This window comes from Aethalodelphis obliquidens, unplaced genomic scaffold (genome assembly GCF_003676395.1).
Source record: "Aethalodelphis obliquidens isolate GAN/ISIS:26980383/991018 unplaced genomic scaffold, ASM367639v1 scaffold3, whole genome shotgun sequence".
Taxonomy (NCBI): Eukaryota; Metazoa; Chordata; class Mammalia; order Artiodactyla; family Delphinidae; genus Aethalodelphis; species Aethalodelphis obliquidens.
In genome coordinates this window covers 42,611,243-42,627,827 of record NW_020837947.1, presented here as the reverse complement: position 1 = coordinate 42,627,827, position 16,585 = coordinate 42,611,243, and the positions used below count along the sequence as shown (strand labels likewise).

General features: G+C 40.0%; 1 long non-coding RNA gene across 1 annotated transcript in view; it reads right to left on the bottom strand.

Moving 5' to 3' along the window:
• The window catches only part of LOC113610096 (uncharacterized), a 209,019-nt gene that overhangs the window by 180,972 nt on the left and 11,462 nt on the right, over nt 1-16,585 (bottom strand). The window contains exon 2 of the long non-coding RNA XR_003428944.1: nt 11,049-11,158. This is a non-coding gene — a long non-coding RNA (uncharacterized LOC113610096). The remainder of the gene's footprint in view (nt 1-11,048; nt 11,159-16,585) is intronic.

The following is a 16,585-nucleotide window of genomic DNA, read 5'->3' as shown; positions in this document are numbered from 1 at the left end:
ATTAACCCATGGATAGATCCAATTTTCCTTAAACACATCTCTCCTTTGTTGAAGACAAGTATGTTTTTTCACAATTTGGCTGCCTAATTTTAGCTCTAACTAGGGTTTGCTTAGCCACCAAGCTCCAAATCCAGGCCAGAAATAGGGAGAAGAGTGATGGTCATGTGTTTAAGGAGATCCCAGGCAATGGGTCAACATTGGAGATGGGGTGGAATTTCTTGTCCTGTGAAAATGTAGTGCTAAATTTTCCTCTCCCTCTTCTCTCTTTCTCTACAAGTAGATCTCTCCTGTACAGTGAGCTGAGCTATCACCTGAAACTAATGAGGGAGATGTGTCTCCCAGCAATCTAAGCTATAGTCAGAAGTGGGTGACCTACCAGGCTTGACATGCCAACTTGGACCACGACATCTGGAATGGTTGGAAAAGTATTTTAATATAGTTCACCTTCGTATACTATTTCATCAATAACTTCTTAAATTTCACAGGGTACATCTTTAAAGTCCTAAGACATCCTCAGCTTATAACACATAGTAGTACATTTTTTACTATAGGAAATAAACTCCTTATTCTTCCTCTTTCACTCACTCCCTTTCATCTGGACTTTCTTTTTTTTTTTTTTTTTTTTTGGTTGGTGAAATATGAAATTCCATTCTCACTCTTCTCTTTCCTTCTCCTGATTATTATTAGTAGTTGAAGTATATTTACCAAAAAAATTATTTATAAGCATATAAACATAACTTGTACTTTATAAATATCTAAATTTAGTTGTATACTCATGTCTCCTTTACTTTCTGGGGCTTTCATACCCCTTTCACAGAAACTTTGCCACATGTTAAGACACTATAGAGCAAAGATAAAAATAGCATGTTTGTAAATTCTTTTTCTAGGACTGATTCCCTAGACAACTTAAGAAATAACACATAAAAACAAAAGAGTCTCAAGGATCATAAAAGACAGAGAAGGCCTGTGACCTCATTCAGCGTAAAATCCTTAGGCCTTTTTCAGAAGATTTTTTTTGTAGTTGTTAGCTACCTATAGTTGCTAAAATCAAGTTGCTACAGCCAACTATAATATTTTAAGATATAATTAAAGTCCTGAACAAAAAAAAAGAAAGAAAAACATTTTACCATAGAGAAACTCTTAAGGCATGTTAACTGTGTCCCACTCAGGGAGATAGATGACATTCACATTGGATTAGAAAACCAGATTTGGGTTCCCCTTTGTATGCAAAGGTCACAGGCTTTAAGAAGTTTTTTACTTGTGCCGATAGAAATGGGTTTGCCATGATCCTTCCTTCTTACCTGTTTCCCATTGTGACCTAGACACCGAAGGTAGGGACACCATATCTAACTACAGACCTAAGTCATCCCCATCTAACCCATACCCAGAAGTGAACCTCCATAACACCGGTTAATTAATTCAGGAAGCCATCCAATTGAACCAATAACATCACTGATTAGCTAATGAGCTGGTAGGTGGAAAGGATCCAGGGACATATCTAATGATTTAAGCTTTAGTGATAAGGAAAGTTCTACCCATTAAATATTTTCTTAAATATTTTGACTGTCATTATTATTGACCTAGAGATGAATCCTGAAAGTTTACTTGGGGGTCCTGGGGATGGAGAATGATACGATATTTCTATAATTTTTGGTCAAAAAACATTCCTTCATTTTTCATGAAAGCTATCCCTCTCAGAACAAGGATGCTTCTTGAGGAGGAAGACATCTTCAGTTCCTGGGACTCACCATGTCCTCTGGGCCTTTGCACCTGGCAACCCTTCTGCTTTGATGCTGCCCTCTTCTGCTCTGTTCCCTTTTGTCTGCCTAACATCTACTGATCCCTCAGATCTTAGGTTTTATGTGACTTCTCCAGGAATATAGCACTGATCGGGCAAGGATGCTTGCTGATCCGCTGGACAAACCCTCATCAATGCTTCAGCCAAATGATCAGCATCTCCTTATTATTAATTTTTTGACTGCTGTTCTGCTCAATACTCTGTTTAATCCTATTCATTAAACTCCTAAAACATGAAAAGCACAGTTATTAGGTACTGAGAAATGGTATCCATTAAAGAAATAGAGTCTTTGCTCTCAAGGAGATCAGAATCTAGCAAAAGCAAGAAACATACAAACAGCTAATGTTAGCACAAAATAGTAAGGCTATAACCAATGTATGTGCAAAGTGCTACAAGAATATGTCTATGCAAGGATGAGTAGGATTTATATAGGTAAGAGGGCAGGAAGGTCATTCTAAGCAGAAGAAACAACATAACCAAAGGAATGCCAAAATGGAAGGACATTGTGGGTTCAACTATTAGACAGAAGTGTGTTCGGTGCCTAATAGGAGGTGAGCAATGGTAGGGGGGATGGGCAGGGTCAGCTATATATTGTGTGGAGCCCTACACAATGAAAATGTGAGGCTTTTAGTTCAAAAAGCAGGGGGAAAAGTGCAGTGTAAGGTACTAAAATAAAAAGCTTTTACCTTTAAAAAAGAAAGTAATAGAATCATAATAGTGATATATGACTAATGCATACTTGAAAATTGCAAAGAAGATTAAATATTTTTGGTGTCATAATTTTATGTACTATAATGAATAACAGTATTTACTAATGTGATATCTTAGTTTCTGGCTCATTTTTCTACAAATTCACTTAAAACGAAAAAAGAATTTGTACTCTTAGGAAATAAATTTCCAAACAATATAATTAAAAGCAATGACAGTTGCTAACACAAGATCACAAATACTTTTTGATAATTTCTAGTGGTCTTTCTGCTGATGCAAATTTACTGGAATTGTTCTCTAGGCAGTGACAACACCGAGAAACATTTCTGATAAATTATTTTACAATATAAACTTTAGTACATCTAGAGCTGATAACTCTTTCAGAACATTTTTTTAAAAGGTTTGACTTTTTCTACAAATCAATTTCATGTAGATCTGAATTTAATTTTAAATGTAAATTTATACAACGACATTTTAACGTTTCCTATGACATTTCCTAAAACTTGTGGAGGTTATATAAGAAGCTAAAAGTAGCTTCGTGATTTGCATATAATTCAAAATACCTGTTTATGCATTCCATCTCTGTGCCTTCAATTACAAGGAAAACTTAATTTTGTAATTGTCTCCTTTTAATGGTTCATGTGAAGTGTCATATGAAAATAGCATTCTTTTCTGTCAAATGTGATCATCCTTAAATTTAATTTCCGTTTCTAAGCCTATGGATATTTGCTTTGTAATGTTGCAGCAGTTTTCAAAACCAGAAATTCAAAACTCCTTGAAAAATTCTAATAACTCCCTGATAATTTTTATTGCAATATCTGTGTTGTACGTTTTGACTTTGTAATAATTTACTGACAAAGTTTACTGTCCCATCGCCAGAGTTCCTGACCCTGCCCTCAGTCTGGAGAGTTCATACCTGTGCAAATGCACAGGGATGGGCTCCAGGGATGGACAAGAAGCCCATCTCCCACCACCGTGCAGGTATTGACCCCATACAACACCTCTCTCCCAGGGCCATCATTGCCGCCACTGCTGCAGCTTTGGCTTCTACTGCTGCCATGACCACTGCCAATTTGGGTCCAGGTTCTAACCCTGGATGCCCCCTTGGGGACCCATGGCACCCCAGACTGTCCCAGGTACATGCCAGGGGGCCAGGCCAGTGGCTCAGACATTAGCTGCAGCAGAGCTGAGCTCATGCTCGTGTAAGCTACAGTCTAATATGTCAGTGCTGCTTATGCCCATGTTCTATTGTTGCTTGTGTGGTAGCTCACAAAACACAAGTTCAAAGATAAAATCATCAAGAATTTCAAGAAATCCATACCAGAGCCTTAGGATGGAGCCTTAGGATGGAGTCCCTTTTGAAAGCAAGGCCCTGTGTGACTGCATAAACCACTTGCCTGAGAAGCATGCCTTGGGGATGGAGAATGCGAAGAAGGATAGAGAAACTTCCCAAATAGTATGGGGACGGGCTTCCCTGGTGGCACAGTGGTTGAGGGTCCGCCTGCTGATGCAGGGGACATGGGTTCGTGCCCTGGTCCGGGAAGATCCCACATGCCGCGGAGCGGCTGGGCCCCTGAACCATGGCCGCTGAGCCTACGCGTCCAGAGCCTGTACTCCGCGGCGGGAGAGGCCATGACAGTGAGAGGCCCACAACAAAAAAAAAAAAAAAAAAAAAAAAAAGATTTAGGCATTCAAGATTTTGAAGTATGAAAGGGATATTAAATTTGTACTTTAAAAAGATCACTCTGATGTCGAATCAGGTAACAATACTAGTAGGTCAACTAAAAAATTTATATAACCTAAGCAAGTGATTTTGGGGCACTGGATTTAGGGACAATAACAGATGCAAGTCATAGCCATAGTATCTTGAGTACTAAATATGTGCTAGGCAGTTTACAAACATTATTTCTAATACTCAAATAACCCTCTGAGGTACATATTATCCCCATTTTGTACCTGAGGCTGCTGAAACCCTCAGAGTCTAGTTTCCCAAAGTCATACAGTAAGTGGAGCAGAGCCACCATTAAGCCCTGAGCTCATGCTCTCCCCATCAGGCATCACTTCTTCTAAGCTCAAGGAGGACACCCCAGAATATGGTGACAGATCTACACAAAACTTCAGGGAGAGGAAACAGTCAAAGATTCCCTTAACATTTTCCCTTCCCTATCCTACACCCTCCAAAGTTCTCCAGCTTGTCCATGTTTATTTCAGGTGTATTTCGAAAGCTCCTATGCCATAAAGAGGACTGAGGTCTGTAAGGGAAAACACTGCAGTAGATTCTTTGAAGGCCATGTGTGCATAGTGCCAAACACATAGTTGGTATTCTGTAAGTACTCCTTTCCTTTCCTTTTTCCTAATTCTCTAGTCATGGTCTCACTGTGTTCAAGTTTGATTTAGTTTGGTTTAGATTTTCCTGTTTTATCTCCTAAGCTGGTACCCCACCTAACTTTCCCCCTTGTGTCACTGATTGTAAACTTGCCCAAAGGGCCATGGGAAATGTGTGAATTTTCCATGCTGTGGAGACACTGCCCTCATTTGGTTCAGAAATAGTCCATGGGAAGGCATGGTTGGGAGAAATGAAAGTGATAAGCATGTAAATGAGTGAGGTGATTAGCACCCAGGCAGCATACAATAAATGTCAACAGCCTGTCAGCCACAAGAGAAGGATGTTTAAAGCGCTCTTCTATTACCTACCACAGAGCAGGTGAGAACCTTCCCACAGTGAACATCCCTGGGCTGCACACATGGAATCAGTCACAGCCTCCAGTCTGAAAATCACTATGCCTTTGTTGTTCAACAAAAATGTTCGTCGACTATGACAAAGACACCAGGCTTGATAGTTCCCATCCATTTAGCTAATAAGATCTCAGAATCTGATAATGTTGGGCTATATTATATTTCATCATATATGTAAAAACCAGGAGAATGAGGCCCATTGAGTTATTTCATCAGGTCTTGGGCCAGCTCTTCACAACCAATGACATTCAGTTTAAGTCAGAAATTATTTTAGAACAGAAAGTTCCAAATGATCATTCCATTTCCCATTGTACCAATCCTTGTAGTATTCATTATTCCTTAAGAAATGAATATCGACTATCTTAGCCATTTTTCAGGATTAAAACATAGTTCGACTTTACACTCAAGTCCATAGAACAGCCATTTATCGGTGGGGGGGGAGGGGCACCCATATTTGCTGAGCGATGACCTCATAGGCACATGCCTAGAAGCCCTTTTACATACATGTCCTCATTTACTTTCACAGTGACTGCTATCACCTCCATTTTACAGATGAGGAAATTGAGACTCAGAAAAGTGAAGCAATTGGCCACGTATCACGGCACTAGCACAAGGTGGAGCCAGAATCTGATGTTAGTTCTCTTTAATTTCAAGTGACCTCCATGGGTTAGAGTTCAGACCTTGTGCAGGCATATACAATTTACTCCAAGTCACTTGATTAAGTGGAATAAAAAGCAAGCACATAAGTGCCAGTCTGTCCCGATCCAAAAATGTGATCTTGCTATCCAACCCAGGTTCAATGTCATCTATTTTCTTTTGTGACTTCTTATTTTCCTGCAGAACTCATCACTATGCTGCAAGTAATATAAACGTAATAAATGTTCGCTTCCTGGGGTTTGAGTAAAGTTCAAGTCATAGAACATAAATATCATTTGCATAACAGGTCATCAAGGTACAGCAGCTTTTGTAGTAAACTGGGAAGTCATTGCTTCCCCAGTGATAATCCAGGCAAACTGAGAAATACCGTGAATTAGCTTGAGTTAAACAGTTGCTACAGTTGTGCCCTGTATACTCTGCTTAGCAACAACCGTCAGGTCTTCCAATGATGAAAGAGCCCTGGGAGCTGAGTCCTGACACGATGGAATGTGTGGGACACTGGGTGTGCAGGGTGCTGGAAGGGGGGAGATTAAAGGAGGACTGGCAAGCGTGGGCTGGAAGGAGAGGGCAGCACTGAAAGACGTGTGTGTGTGTCCTGTGCAGGGAGGAGGGCTGGCCCGCACAAGGATCTGAAGGACGAGCCAAAGGACACCTGGTTGACCTTTTGAAAGGAGGACGGGAGGTTGTGGGAAATAATCAGATCCTTAAGCCACTCATCTAGGTGCATACCCTCTACTCCCTTCTCCTAACTCATTGTTCACCAAACCTGTGGAATCTCTCTCGAGATCATTTCCTTACATACTGGATCCCAAAGCTCAGGGGATCATAATTATGCCTGCTGATCTGTCAGGGCCCTGAAGGGAGTCAGTCGCCATCCTTCCCACTCTGCCCATCCTCCTCCTGCCTCTCAGCTCTCAGGTGCTTCTCTGAGACACAGACACGGTTGACAGCAGCAGGGCTCTGGCAGCGTTCGAGAGGTGACCACAGGCTGCGTGGGTGAGCCTCCACCTTAGGGAGGTACTCTCCTCAAACGAGACAAATGACCTCCCCTCCCACCATGGTGGGAGCTCCATGAAGAAGACAGTAAACATTACCTGTAATCCCATCACCTAAAGAGACAACCACCATTAGCATTTTAGTTATTTTCTTCCAGGCTTTTACTATACACCTAGAATTTTTCTTTTACAAAATTGGAATATCTGTATATGTGTGTGTGTGTGTGTGTGTGTGTGTGTGTGTGTGTTTGTGTGTGTGTGTGTGTATTGTATGCAGATATAGGTAGTTTCATGCCTGTCTTTCACTTAAGTTATATAATCAGTGTTTTTCATGTCAATAAATATTCTTAGGGGCTTCCCTGGTGGTGCAGTGGCTGAGGGTCCGCCTGCCGATGCAGGGGACACGGGTTCGTGCCCCAGTCCGGGAAGATCCCACATGCCGCGGAGCAGCTGAGCCCCTGAGCCATGGCCGCTGAGCCTGCGCGTCCGGAGCCTGTGCTCCGCGGCGGGAGAGGCCAAAACAGTGAGAGGCCCGCGTACCGCAAAAAATATATATATAAAAATAAATATTCTTAGGAAACAAGACTTTTCTTAACAACTGGCTGTCATGTTATAAATACAACATAACAGTTAAACATTTGCCTATTGTTAGACATTTGAGTTGTTTCAGGTTTTTATTATCAAAATATACTGTAATAAACATCTTGTATATAAATTTATCTGTATATTTGTTTATCTTCGTAAAATAATAACAGCTAATGTTCACTGATTTCTTACTATGTGCCTGACCCTGAGCTAAATGCTTTATGCATATAGCTTTATGCATATTCATTTAATTTTCACAAAAGTCTATAAGGTAGGTTCTACTGTTATCCCCATTTTACAGGGGATGGGTGACGTAGAGAGGTTAAGGAAACTGTCCAAGCTCACACTAGAAGAAAACAGGGGAGTCAGGGTTCAAATGCAGAGTTTTACCTGGAGCCTGAACTCAAAGTCAGCTGTAACTTCTTAGAAAATTAAATTACACAGAATCAAAGACTAAGAAGATTTTATTTACTAGTTTGTATGTTTGTCATAAAGTAATTCCTGCAAGTAGTATATGAGTGATATTAAATGAAAAATAGAAGACTTCTATACCCTCCTCCCCTACTCCCCAGACTTACTCCCTATAAGTGGTAGTTAAACCTTCCTTGTTTTTATTTCTCTTTATTTTCAATGTTTTAAAACTGAATGATGATATGTCTAAAGGTGAATCTTTATTCCATCCATCTAGCTGAATACTCAGTGGAATGCTTTCAATCTGAAGACTTGTGCCCTTTAAGTCTGGGAATTTTTTTCTAGTTTTTTTTTTATTACTTTTTTTTTCTCTGTTCCCTTTTTCAAAACTCCTTCTGGAGGAACATCAGATTTTTTTTCTCACATCTCATCTAGCTGTTCTAAGTTCTGGGAAATTTTCTGGACATTATCTATCAGCCTTTCTATTTCATTCTTTCCACTTCAGGAATTTCATATTTTAACTTCTAAAAACTCTTTCCTTGTCATTTATTGGGTTCCTCAAGAAGAAGAAGCAGATTCTGATATGGAGATCAATACCTGTTGATGGAAAGAGAAGGGAAGGGAAAGGAAGGAGGCAGGATAGGGCAGAGAGAGAAGTTAAACTGTGATGGCTTCACAACAAGACCTTACTCAGCAAAGGCATGAGGCACTATACATCCCACCGACAAGTCACTGACTTTGCGCTATCCCAGGGAGAGGGTGCTGTCGTTACGGATAGTGGGGCTAGCTGAGGTCCCATGAGCAGGAAAGGCAAACTCATACCCAGAATATGAGTTTATTCCAGGAAAGATGAATACCAGAGAGGTCACTGCTAGAAAGAAAAAATTAAATGTTTTATTTCTGTGCCGTTTTAAAAAATATTTGCTTTAACCTATTTGTAATCCATTGAAGTGTCAGTTAATTCTGTACTACTTTGCCAGTCAGGCTTACTTTGTAATAACTTATGTTTCCTATCTCAAGTCTTCAACATTAAGGATATATTTAGGTAGCCCTAGGAGCTATGTCATTTTTCCCAAAATAACATCCTGACCCTAAACCATACAATCTGATAATAAGGAATTACTATCAATGAGACATTGTAAACAGACATAATATTTCTGAATCTGAAAAGTATTTGACCTATCAAAGGAGCACTGGAGCAAAGGTCCACTGTCAGAGTCATACTTCCCATCATGACATTGCCGGGTTTCTCTTACAAGCCTGAGTAATGATCCTTCATTTGTCAGTCAGCAGTCAGCCTATCCTGCCTACGGGTAGGTCCTTCACTCTTTCTATTGGCCAGAGAGAGTGATGGAAGGCAGCAGCTGCTGCCTTGCTCAGTGCTAGGCTCCACCTCTACCCTACAGAGATCACTGACTGAAATGCATCAGAGACCACTCAGCTGTTCATTAAGGAGCCCACAAAGAGGGCCGGCATGCTGAGCGCTTACATGTGAACTGAATCTAGGAGGTCTAGTTCATAGAAAAAATGTGTCCAGCACCATCACCTTTTCCCTTTACAAACACAGGGCACGAACTAGGGACTAGTGCTGCAGGCATATCAGGGATTTGTGTGCAAACTGCCAATTAACAGGCCAACCTTAGTTCCTGAGAGAACACTAGGCAAAAGGAAAAGGGTTTGAACAGGCATTCTGGAGCCTAATGCTGGGTCAGCACTAATCGGTGGAGAGTGTTTCACAGAGTGGGGCTTGCAGCACTGTCAGGTGTGTCTCCGGAACGCCACTGTCACTAAATCTGGAAATAAAGTAAGGTGATAAGGAGGGACAAGAAAGAGGCAACATCCAATGGGTGCTAGGACCTCTCAGGGACCCTGGATGAATTTTATTTGGCTGTTTTTCTGAGAGTGCACATTTGGGGGGTATACTTAGTCTCAGGTTCTGAGGTGGTGCTCTCTGGATACTAGCATTCTATGTAAGAACTCCGATATTCCTGGATTTGGGACCCATATTGACCCTGCGACTCTTCCATTGAACAGCTGATCGGCCTCTACTGTGTATCAATAATCTCCAGAGGCTAAGCGATTGGGCTGGGCTGACAGCAGCATCTGCTGCTCGTCCATCATCTCTTCCGGCCAATAGAAGCAGGGCATGGTCCCCATGGCCTGGGAAGGCCTTCACTCTCCCTCTCCAGTGGCTGTGCCAGATGAAGAAGTCATTACTACTCAGGGCTGGAAAAGAAACCAAGCATGTCTGGAGGGAATAAAAGAATGAGAGAACAGGATACAGGCAGCCAGTTGGTCACCAGGGCACATTACAGCCTCTGGGTACTCTTTCCAGATGCCTTGCATTTTTCAGTGTGCAGCCTCTTTCCCCATCCCTTCACTGGGGGGAGTTCAAGGTTTCAACATCCCTGCATAATTCAGTCTTTAAGAGAGGGATAGGAATGTCTTGAGAAAGAGAAAGTAATGTGGCAACCCAAAAAGAGATTCAAAGTTTTCTCATTGTTTTGTGATTAACTCAGGAAGCTCCACAAGGAGCTGTGGGTTCCCAGGAGCCATGAATGTCACTTAGGGAAAGTGAGAAATAAATGATGAGACAAGCAATCTTTCAGTGCTCCTTCAAATGCTCTCAGTTTGGCCCAATTCTCTCTGTACTCAGGATGTGTATGTCTTTCATGGTTGTCCTTCATCACTATTTTCATGTTCTATTTCTCAAAAGCCTTATAGTTGTTAATAGTGATACTAACACTAATAATATCTTCCTCTTGAACCATGCACAACATTTACAAAGATTGTTCACATTCATGACTTCATCTGAAGCCCTAGGAAAGAAAGACATGTGGTATCGTGCCCGTTTTAGAGACAAAAGCCAGAAAGGTCAAAAAAGGTGTGAGCAGCCCCAGGTAGAAGACCTGATAAGAGTCAAGGTGGAACTTGACCTCAGATGTTACGTTTATAAGTCCAGGTTTCTTTCCACACTCATGGCTCACATGACATCAGCACTGTCCACAACTCAAGTAACACCAGTCAGCTATGATCCAGAAGTAGGGGGCAATGGAGTACGTTTCTGCCATGATGTCATTGCCCTGAAGGAAGTTACATCCACGCCACCAGTGTATATGCGTGTGTATGTGTAATAAAATTGTAATCTTTCCACTCACCAGATCAGTGACTGCTGAAATGGAGTCGTTGAAGGAATCTCAGTTTTTTTATGAACTCCTTTATTCCCTCTCATTTGGGGTTTAGTGTCGTTTTCTCAAATCCTTGGGAACTGAAAAAGGGACAAAGTAATTGACAAAGTCAGTCAGTTGATTTATGCTGAGATCTGAAAGGTAGAGTTCTGTTCGTGTGTGCATATGTGTGTGGGTGTTTTAAAAAGCAGTGTGATTCACTTTTTTAGCCTATAGAAAACAATTCTTAACATTTAAGAGGAGGATTCATGCAGGAAAACATTTAGATATGGAAGTGCAGACACTGTGCAGAAAGTTAGCTGTCCTTAAACTATCGTCAACTTCCAATAAATGACATGTTTCATTTTTCCCTTCCTCGGGATCAATGTTTTTAAATGTCCGTTTCCTCTTTTCATAAAAATGAGCATATGACAATAAAATATTTTTCCTTATCCTCTCAAAAAAATACATATGAAAGGATTCTACCACTAGCTTAAACCAAATAAAATAAAACAGCATGACCAACAAGTATCTCATGATGTTGAGGACAATCATTCTGCTGATTTGACTTTCCACGCCAATTAAGAGATTTGGATTAGGCAATGAAGCTTGGAGAGTCTTTCACAGTAACACTTAGGAAACTTTAATTCATAAACCCTAGAGTGCATGACACCCAACAAAAAACATCTACAAAGCACATCAGTTAAGAAAGAAGAATAACAATCCTTGATCTTTTTTAGATAACTGTCTGAAAGATTAGGGATATGGGATAAGACCATTATGAATATATAAAAATGGAAATACCACTAAGATCCTAATTATTCTCTCTACTAAAAGAACAATGAAAGCTTCAATTTTTCCCAAACTTGATCCCAAGACAGACTTGTCTTCTACCCTCAAATCCATTTTCCTCTCAAGTTTTAGGAACTGAAACAAAAAAAGAGCAAAGAGTAGGAAAAAAAGTAGGAAAAAGTTAAAACCCATAGCCCTCAAGCAGTAGTCACCTCCTGCCAGCACAAATAAACTATAAAGGGTATTGAATCAATTACATCATTTACTCTCTTATTAACGTATTTCTTAAAGTATAATGAAAGGTTGTCTTCATAATCGGTTCTTGAATAAGCTTAAGTGGGAGTTCTAGAAAAATGTATGATCAATATCGTCCAGATTGTCCACACTAAAAAAAGAAAAAGAATTCTAGCATTCAATGTGCCTTTAATACAAATCACAGTGGGACTGTAATATTTAAAAAGTAATTCACAATGCCAACTCCTATAATATATAGAGCAGTGATTCTCAAACTTTATCATGCATCAAAATCACCTAGAGAATTTATGAAAACAGATTGCTGGTCTTGCCCCCAAGAGCGTCTGATTCTGTAGGTCTGGGGTGGGGTCTGAGAATCTGCATTTGCAATATATTTCCAGGTGATGCTGATGCTGCTTGTCTGGGAACCACTCTTTGAGAATCACTGCTATAGAGCAATTAATTTAATAGGAAATAACAAAGGGCCTTTGGCTTTGGGCTGAGTAAATTCATTGATGAAATAAAGAAAGAAATTTCAGAATGGAAACTACATTCATTCAACAACTATATAAGTGCTCACTATAGGTCAGTAACTGTTCTAGATACTGGAGATACAGTGGATTAAAATGGATTAAAGACCTAAATGTAAGGCCAGAAACTATTAAACTCTTAGAGGAAAACATAGGCAGAACACTCCATGACATAAATCACAGCAAGATCCTTTTCGATCCACGTCCTAGAGGAATGGAAATAAAAACAAAACGAAACAAATGGAACCTAATGAAACTTAAAAACTTTTGCACAGCAAAGGAAACCATAAACAAGACGAAAAGACAACCCTCAGAATGGGAGAAAATATTTGCAAATGAAGCAACTGACAAAGGATTAATCTCCAAAATTTACAAGCAGCTCCTGCAGCTCAATATCAGAAAAACAAACAACCCAGTCCAAAAATGGGCAGAAGACCTAAATAGACATTTCTCCAAAGAAGATATACAGGTTGCCAACAAACACATGAAAATTCTTTATGTGATGTTGAAATTCTTCTCAACATCATTAATCATTAGAGAAATGCAAATCAAAACTACAAAGAGATATCCTCTCACACCAGTCAGAATGGCCATCATCAAAAAATCTACAAACAAGAAATGCTGGAGTGGGTGTGGAGAAAAGGGAACCCTCTTGCACTGTTGGTGGGAATGTAAATTGATACAGCCACTACGGAGAACAGTATGGAGGTTCCTTAAAAAACCTAAAATAGAACTACCATAGGACCCAGCAATCCCACTACTGGGCATATACCCTGAGAAAACTATAATTCAAAAAGATAGATGTACCACAATGTTCATTGCAGCTCTATTTACAATAGCCAGGACATGGAAGCAACCTAAGTGTCCATCGACAGATGAATGGATAAAGAAGATGTGGCACATGTATACAATGGAATATTACTCAGCCATAAAAAGAAATGAAATTGAGTTACTTGTAGTGAGGTGGATGGACCTAGAGTCTTTCATAACTGAGTGAAGTCAGAAAGAGAAAAACAAATACCATATGCTAACACATATATATGGAACCTAAAAAAAAAAAAAGGTCATGAAGAACCTAGGGGCAAGATGGGAATAAAGACGCAGAGCTACTAGAGAATGGACTTGAGGATATGGGGAGGGGGAAGCGTAAGCTGGGACAAAGTGAGAGAGTGGCATGGACACATATACACTACCAAATGTAAAATAGATAGCTAGTGGGAAGCAGCCGCATAGCACAGAGAGATCGGCTCGGTGCTTTGTGACCACTGAACGGGGTGGGATAAGGAGGGTGGGAGGGAGGGAGATGCAAGTGGGAAGAGATATGGGGTTATATGTATATGTATAACTGATTCACTTTGTTATAAGGCAGAAACTAACACACCATTGTAAAGCAATTATACTCTAATAAAGATGTTAAAAAAAAGAAATTAATTCACACTTATACGGTCAATTAATCTCCAACAAGGGAAGCAAGAATATACAATGGAGAAAAGACAGTCTCTTCAATAAATGGTGCAGGGGAAACTGGATGGCTGCATGCAAACGAATCAAGCAGAGCTAATTTCTCATCCATACACAACTCAAAATGGACTAAAGACTTAATGTGAGACCTGAAACCATAAAAGTCCTAGAAGAAAACATAGGCAGTATGCACTTTGACATCAGTCTTAACAATATTTTTTTGGATATGTCACCTCAGGCAAGGGAAACAAAAGCACAGATAAACAAATGGGACTACATCAAACTAAGATGCCTTTGCACAGCAAAGGAAACTTCCAACAAAATGAAACGGCAGCCTATCAAATGGGAGGAGATATTTGCAAACTATATACCTGATACCTGATAAGGAGTTAATATACAAAATATGCAAAGAACTCATACGACTTAACATCAAAAAAACAAACAACCTGATTAAAAAATAGCCAGATGACCTGAACATTTTTCTTAACAAGACATACAAATGGCCAAAAGACACATGAAAAGATGCTCAGTATCACTAATTATTAGTGATCGCACATCTGTTAGAATGGCTATTATCAAAAAACAACAAACACCAAGTTTTGGAAAGGATGTGGAGAAAAGGGAACCCTCATACACTGTTGGTGGGATTGAGAATTGGTGTGCCACTATGATAAATGGTACAAAGTTTCCTCAAAAAATTAAAAATAGGACTGACATATGATCGAGCAATTCCACTTCTGGGTATTTACCCGAAGAAAACAAAAACACTAATTCATTCATATATATATGTAAACACACACAATGGAACATCACTCAGCCACAAACAAAATAAATCTTGCATTTTGTGACAACATGGATGGAATCAAAAAGTATTATTCTAGGGTCTTCCCTGGTGGCGCAGTGGTTGAGAGTCCACCTGCCGATGCGGGGGACACGGGTTCGTGCCCCGGTCTGGGAAGATCCCACATGCCGCGGAGCAGCTGGGCCCGTGAGCCATGGCCGCTGAGCCTGCGCGTCCGGAGCCTGTGCTCCGCAACGGGAGAGGCCACAGCAGTGAGAGGCCCGCGTACCAAAAAAAAAAAAAAAAAAGTATTATTCTAAACGAAATAAGTGAAACAAACAGAGAAAGACAAATACTACATGATCTCATTTACATGTGGAATCTGAAAACCAAACCAAACATACAAAACATCCTGGCTAGGCAGAGAGGGAAAAACAGCCTCATGACCAAGAACTGGGCTAGATGGCTTTTGACTCAGTGCTTAGATGTACATTGTCTTTGTTATCACAAAGGAGCAGAAGCTCTGAAAAATACACTTAAGACAGGTTGAGAACCAGGATGCGCCCAGGGCATTAGCCCTGCTCATAGCTTTGAGTTTCTTTTTTATTTTTGCCTTAGAATGTTTGTTTTGGGTTCCAGTTGTGTTTTCTGGTTACCTCTTTTTACATTTTCTTTATTATTTATATGTGTTTGAGCAAAAGGAGTGAATCTAATGGTTAATTCACTCTCATCTCTACAGAAAGCAGTTTTCACATATTCTTTAGGAAAAAATAAATAACAAAATTTCTATCTAAAGTAAGACTCCTAACATAGTGTGTGTTGTTGCCTGTCTTCTTCCAGAAATCTACTTAATCATTCACCTCTCCTGGGCAGGGGGATTTGTAGGTACTAATCACTAAGCAGGATATTATGGCTAATAATTCTAGTAATTTATTTCCTCCATTAAATATGCTATATATTACTGTACATTGAAATATACAGTAATTACATATTGTGATAAAAATGAAAAAGTTCTCGTTTCAAAGCCCCAACTTTACCAGATAAAAGAATGGTTATCTTCTGTTCCTAGTCTCATGAAAGTTCAGAAAGGCTGTACTTTTATTTCCCAAGGAGCAGACACTGTATGTACATACATGTACTCAGGCCCACAGAAAGCAAACATAATGGGCAGCTTTGCTTCTGATACTGCATACCAGAGATCTCAGCCTCACTCACCGATGCTTGGAAGACAGAGCTCCCTTTTGTATTACATCTCCCTGGAATTCTAAAGGATCTCTGGCTAACTAATTCTGTCCAACATTTAAGAGTAGGCCCCTGCTTGATGAGATCTGGGGAACACAGGACATTTTCAAGTAAAGGTGATCATGTACAATTCTTCAAGAAGGATCTTTCGTTGGAAATAACACGCATAGCGGAAATCTTTAGAAACATTACGCTCTTTTCAAATCAAATGTGAGTTTATTCCAATTTCAGAGTTTGGAATCATAAACACCCTGAGACAGAGATAACCTAATCCAGTTTCTTCTTTGTATACATGAGCAAACTGAGGGCTTAAGGAGTGACAACATTCCACACCACAGGTCAGTATACAGTGTCTTGATATCCAGTCCATCACTCCTTCCATGCTACTCATCAGCCCCTTCCATTCTTAAGAAAGTAACTAAGATAATGTCATCAGGTTGAGGGTGTATTACTTTTAGAGAAGAGACAGGGCAATGTCCCATGAAATG